We start from the raw sequence: 6000 nt of genomic DNA, 5'->3' as shown, positions 1-6000 counted from the left end.
ATTCATTCTCCCACAAAAGAGCACCATTCACAATAAAAAGTAAAAAGGAAACCCCTGGCAGTGAGTTACCAGGTTGTTGCCTGCTTTCTGTGCGACCAGGCCCTGTGAGCTGATGGCATGTAAGATGGTGTCCACACCATTATCATAAAGAGGAAAGGCGCCCGACCAGTGGCGCCCTCCAGTCCCAAGGTCAGCGTGGTGCACACTGCAGTATTGTGCTGTACTGGTGGACACAGGCCTGAGTGCTGCTGAGTGCTGCCGTGAGATTCAGGTACAGTAGGTTCTAGGTCACGCTGGGCCATAGCAGTGAGGGATGTGCTTATTATACCCCTAATTGTCATCATAGTGCACGTTCTTTATACTTATCAAAGCACTTACTGGAAAACAGTTTATACCAAACCTTCTGCTCAACACTGTGCAGTTCGTCTCTGAGAAGGGAGCTAATGCGTGCATCTGCCCCATGTTTGCTGAGTGCCCTCTGCACGACAGGTACTGTGACAGCTCTGGGAATGCAGAGGTATCTGAGAGGAGCACTGACCTGGGTGTGTGTGAGTCGCACAGGGAAACACAAAGACTCAGGTGCAAGGAGACAGAGGACAAGAGAAGAATCTCTAGGAACTGCCTGGTGAAGGTCCTGCAGAAGACCCCCGGCACCTCTCATGAACAGGGCTTGGACCATGGGGGACAGATCTCAGCTCTTTAAGTGCAACAACTCAAGGCAGAGTTTCTAGGGGTGGATGCCTGGGGTGGGACAGGCCGCCCGTCACAGATTTGGAAAAACCTATTGAGTGTGGGAGGAAGAACCATGTGCTCATGAGCACCCATGGAGTCCTGGGTTGATGATCCCCTGAACATGTCAGCCTGAGTATTCAGAGTCTCATTAGCTCCCTCCCTTTGCATTTCTTCTTCTATTATGATTATTTAAGTGGTTGTCATGAATCTGCATTTTTCATTAAGAGTCATCTAATTTTTTCCCTCATATAGGACATAAAGCATAAAATAGAAAAAGCTTCATTAGCTTGTAAGTTCTCAAGCACATAGCTATGCCTTATTGTGACACCATCTTGTCCTTCCCATTTTCTTTCCCATGCCTGGCCTCCAGTTGATGCAGAGGGTTATCTATTCTGAACAGAACATATAATTCACCTGAGCTGAGCCACCACACCATGGGGTCAGAGATAATACCTAACCAATATTTTTTGTTTGTTTGTTTTTGGTACTGGAGATTGAATCCAGAGGCATTTTACCAATGAGCCAATTCCTTGGCCCTTTTTTATTTTGAGACAGGGTCTTGCCAAGGTGTTCAGGGCCTTGAACTTGTGATCCTCCTGCCTCAGCCTCCTGAGTTGCTGGATTACAGGTGTGCAATCCTGGATCCAAATCTTTAATGGTGTCAAGCAACAGTAGACCCAGTGTCTCTCTCCACCCAAGGATCAGACTCAGTCCTGAGTGTCCACTAAGGCAGTGAGGACCCAGTGCCCCTCCTGAGCCACTCCTGCAAACCATGCATGTTCCTTCCACCACCCATCTTCCCAGCAGTTTCAGCAGAGGACAGAAGCACAGCTCTTCACCAGAGGGGCTCAGGGAGCCTGGAGGAGCATCAGCCTTCACACTGTCTTGTTTACTCAGGTCGTGGTGCGGGAGGTCTTTGTGCTCAACATCTGAATTTAATTAATCTGATTAGGGAATTAGCTGTCCACACTAATTTCTGTTAGTGGATATGACCCAAAGGCACCAGGGAGAACAGGATGGCTGCCCTCATTTCTCAAGTGTCTTTTAATCAAAGGGAAAAAGAAAAAAAGTCAATATTATCTCAAGCTACTATGGCCTGGCCACTTCTTTCCCAGCTGTGGAGGGCCCTAATCAATTTTTCCTGCTCTGTAGGTGAATTGTGCATTCTTATGTGCCTTTGTGGAGTGGTGACTGTATTCCAGACCCAGTTCTGAGGGGTGAGGTGGAGCCACACAGAGACCACTGCCTCCGGAGCTTCTGTGGCAGGGGAGGGTGACAGGCAGACCCCCAGGTGTGTTTTCTTCTAGGAGCCTCAGGAAGACAAGGCGAAGGGAGAGGAGGCCAAGGAGGACTGGCCAAGACCACACTGCAGAGCACACCTGAACGGAACCAAGGCTGGATTTTACCTGCTGACAAAGAAGTGCCCAAACTCTGATGGGAGCTTGCTTCCAAATCCATCAAGGTTCACACCGAGGGGTTCCTGTCAGATCTGGGCCAGGACCTGAGAGTTGTCATATTTCACAAGCACTCCTTGTCCCAGGCCATAGCTCAGGAGGTGAGAGATCCTTCACACACATTTCTATTATCATTATTTTTTTTTTTAAAAAAAGAATGCATTTAGTAAGTTTCACAAATCAGACCCCTGCCAGGGAGGAGATTCTTCCCGGAAGAAAAGACAATTCCTTCCTCACAGGAAGGCACTGCCCAGTGGAGAGCGAGGAATCAGATGGCCACAGAAGGGCAGTTCAGGGAGTGCTTGAGGACTAGTGTGAGGAGGGAGCCTGTGCAGGGCCTTCCCAGCAGGGTGGGAAGCCTCCTTACTCAGGGCAGAGGCCAAATACTGTGAAGTCCCACACGGGCTCTGTACCAACTGTTTTCCACCCCCCTAGTGGAAATTTCCCTCCCTTTGTAAGCAGATAAATCTAAGCCCGCCTTGGGACAGGTAGGGACAGAAGACAAAGAGACAGAGGCCTCTGCAGCGGCGTGGCAGGGCTCCTCCCAGGGAGCCACGAGATGAGCCACCAAACAAGGCTCATCCAAGGCATCTCAGCTTGCAAAGCCTGATGTAGCCACTTTTAGATGTGTCACCTGTAGGTTTCTTGGCATTTGATAGGGTTTTACAGCCATTACACTTGATAAACAATGTAATAAGCCTTTCACCATGGTGAAAGGCTGTCGATAAATATCATATTTGTCCCCACCCCCTGAAATTAGGAGGTGAAAGTCTATTTGAGCCCTGCCCACAAGAGCCCAGGTGGCTGAGGAGTGGGGCTCTTGGCAGCATCTGAGTAAGCACACTGCTAACCACAGATGTGGAAATGGAAAAGCCAATTCCAGCAGAGTCAGTAGCTCTGACAGCAAAATCCACTTCCAAAATCCCCGCACAGGGACTGATCCGCACAGGGTGGCTGTGCTCCAGGCTCCCGGGACCTTCGAGAGCCTAGCCTCCAGTGCTGGTGCTTTCCCCCACTGCTTCCTTCTCACTCATTTTGAGGAAGCCACTTAAGTGGGCCCTGCCAATCCCCAGGAGTTGGAGGTGCTCTCTCCAGCTTAGAAGATTTGCAGGGGCCACGTGGGCCTATTAATCCAAATGATTATGAGTTGCTGGGGCCTGAGGCTCAGGTAGGAGTGGAGAAACACCCCGAGCTCTGAGCTGCAACTTTGGGAAAGCTATAAAATCCATGAGGACATCATAAAACGGAATATTCTGCAGCCTTTAAAATTAAAATTTTAGCAGCATGGGAATATATCCGCATTCCTTAGAGTTGTAGCTGCATGGTGGTGGGTTCCATGAGGTCTCACACTCATGTTCCCTTTGCCTGAAATGCTGTCTTTGGGCTCATTCTCTCATTTTATTAGGGCTGCCCAGCCTCTAGGCAGAGAAACAAGCATTCCCTGTCATGCTCTGTCCCCTGGCTTCTGGATTCTTCACACTGAGCCGCACATTTGTGTAACTTTTCATTGCACCTGCAGCCTCCCTCAAGGGCATTTAGTCTCTGACTCAGGACTTTGCCTTATCTGCCATGGTGTGCCCAATAGTTAGCACAGGGAGAGGCAGTCTATAATGTTTTTGATTGAATAAACAAGAGGCACTCATATAATGGTTGAATGAAATAACTAAAAGTCAATATAAAAATTAAGAGACATAATGGATGGGAGAGCACTTTGTAAGTGCTAAGGCACAACACAGATATTTATTAGCATTATGATATGTGGGAGGCTTTGGATCAAAAATAATTTCCAATGACAAGATCTTCACATGGATCACTTAGGTTTGAAGAGATTAATCCAGCTGAAGAGACATGAGCATAAATTATTTCCTCCCAACTGCACAGATGTCTGGGAAAGTAGCACTTTCATTGGAATTGATTTGTGGTTAATATTCACATAGAATTTATTACAGAATTTTTTCTCTAATTATCCTAAGTGAACAATTCTGGTCAAAGATTTTGCAGGAGAAGCTATAAGAAGGGGCTTCTGTAAACAGTGGCAGCCTGTGCAGGCTACATGGCTCTCATGAATTACTTCCCAATTTCCATCAAGAAACCAGAACATTTTGATTTCCAGCTCTTTATGCGCACTGTCGTCTCCCTTCTGGACTGTCACTCTGAGGTGCTGCTTCTTTAACGGAAGCCAGCTGTGCCTCCAACAGCAGCAGTGACTCTGGTCATCTCTGCCTCAGTGGTGGGCAGAGTTCTGCACACACCTAACTCAGAAATTGTCACTGGAGTATTGACACCAGGAGACAAGCTGGGGACTGCCCTGAGCACTCATCCCTGAGACTAAAATACCTCCAGACTTCATGCAGAGAAAATGTGTGATTCAACCGAGCTATCTTAAAAAAAAAAAAACCTATTGATGATGGGACAAAAGAGCTCAGAGGACAATATCTCATGAGGACCACTGAGGGACGCCAAATATTTCACTAGAAGGAACAGGGCTCCCTGGACACAGGGAATGGTGGTGGTCATGCGTGTCTGTGGGCTGATCATCACAGGCACCAGGAGGTTTGCAAATTCAAGGCTGGAGTCGAGCTGCTCAAGGCACTGGAGGAACTGAATATCGAGGACAACCAGGAAGCTCCCCTTCCTCTCACATATGGGATACTTCTCTTCTCCTTCCTAAATACCCAGCATTGCTAAAGAACCCAAGTGTGAAATAACGCCCACTTGCCAGCCTCTGCAAGATGCTCACAGCGCTCCTCAGTCCCAGTGGCCCAACCTGGGTTCCCGCAGCCACAGGCTCCCCCATCATCAACTCCTATGCATAGAGCCTCGTGGTTGCACCTACCCCCAAATAAGTACGAAATGGACCCTGTGATAACACAGGAGTCTTCTGAGCAGGGCTCATCCACATAGGGAGGCTGTGGCTGTGGCCGTTGCCGGGTCTCTGTGCCTTGGTTTTCCAGTTGACGAGGCACAGCCACTGCCTCTTCACCTCTGCTCCCACCCCAGGAGGCTGGCTGCATTGGCTTTATTTTCAGACTGGAGAAAGAGCAGAAACAGGATGGGCCCGTGACTTTGTGACTTTATACTGATCCTTGGCAGAATTCTAAATCCAGTCTTTAAACTCCTGGCCCAAAAGGAAACCAGACTCGAGGATGTTTATGGATTATAATAAAATACATTTTCGCAATGGTATGCAAAATTATTTTAGATAAGGATAAATATTCCAGTTTCAATGCTTTTGTTGATGTGTGGTAAACAATAAGTATTATGCAAAATCTACGTCTACATAGATACCATAAAATTAGAATGGAGTAAGGTTAGGACCCACATAGAATGAAGATCAGGAAGATGGAAAGAGTGACAGATAGTGGGAAAGACATCATCCTCACAGCGAAGCCCCTACATGCCCTGGGAACTGACAATGGGCACAGAGCCAGCAATTCAGCTGAGGACCCCTGCAGGACAGATCCCCACAGGGTCCCTTCCAGAAGTAGAGGCTGCTTCCTCTTGTCACCACACTGTTTTCTGGCAGTTCTCTCTATTTAAGAATTTGGTACAGCTGCATCTGGAGCCCCTGGGTGCAGAGGACTTGTTTGCAGGGAATCTATGGACGGAGCTGACTCACGGGGGGGAAAAGGGAATGAAATGGATAAGATGTGATCTTAAGTTACTGTGCTTGAAAACTGAGGGAGGGAGGGAGGGAGGAAGAGGAGGGGGAGAGGGAGGGAGGAAGAGGAGGAGGAGAAGGAGGGAGGAGAAGAGAAACGCAGTATCTGCAGAATGTGCTGGGCTCCAGGAAATACTCGAATCTATAAATGTA

The sequence above is a fragment of the Ictidomys tridecemlineatus genome, chromosome 7 (genome assembly GCF_052094955.1).
Source record: "Ictidomys tridecemlineatus isolate mIctTri1 chromosome 7, mIctTri1.hap1, whole genome shotgun sequence".
NCBI lineage: Eukaryota > Metazoa > Chordata > Mammalia > Rodentia > Sciuridae > Ictidomys > Ictidomys tridecemlineatus.
This window is presented reverse-complemented; position numbering follows the sequence as displayed.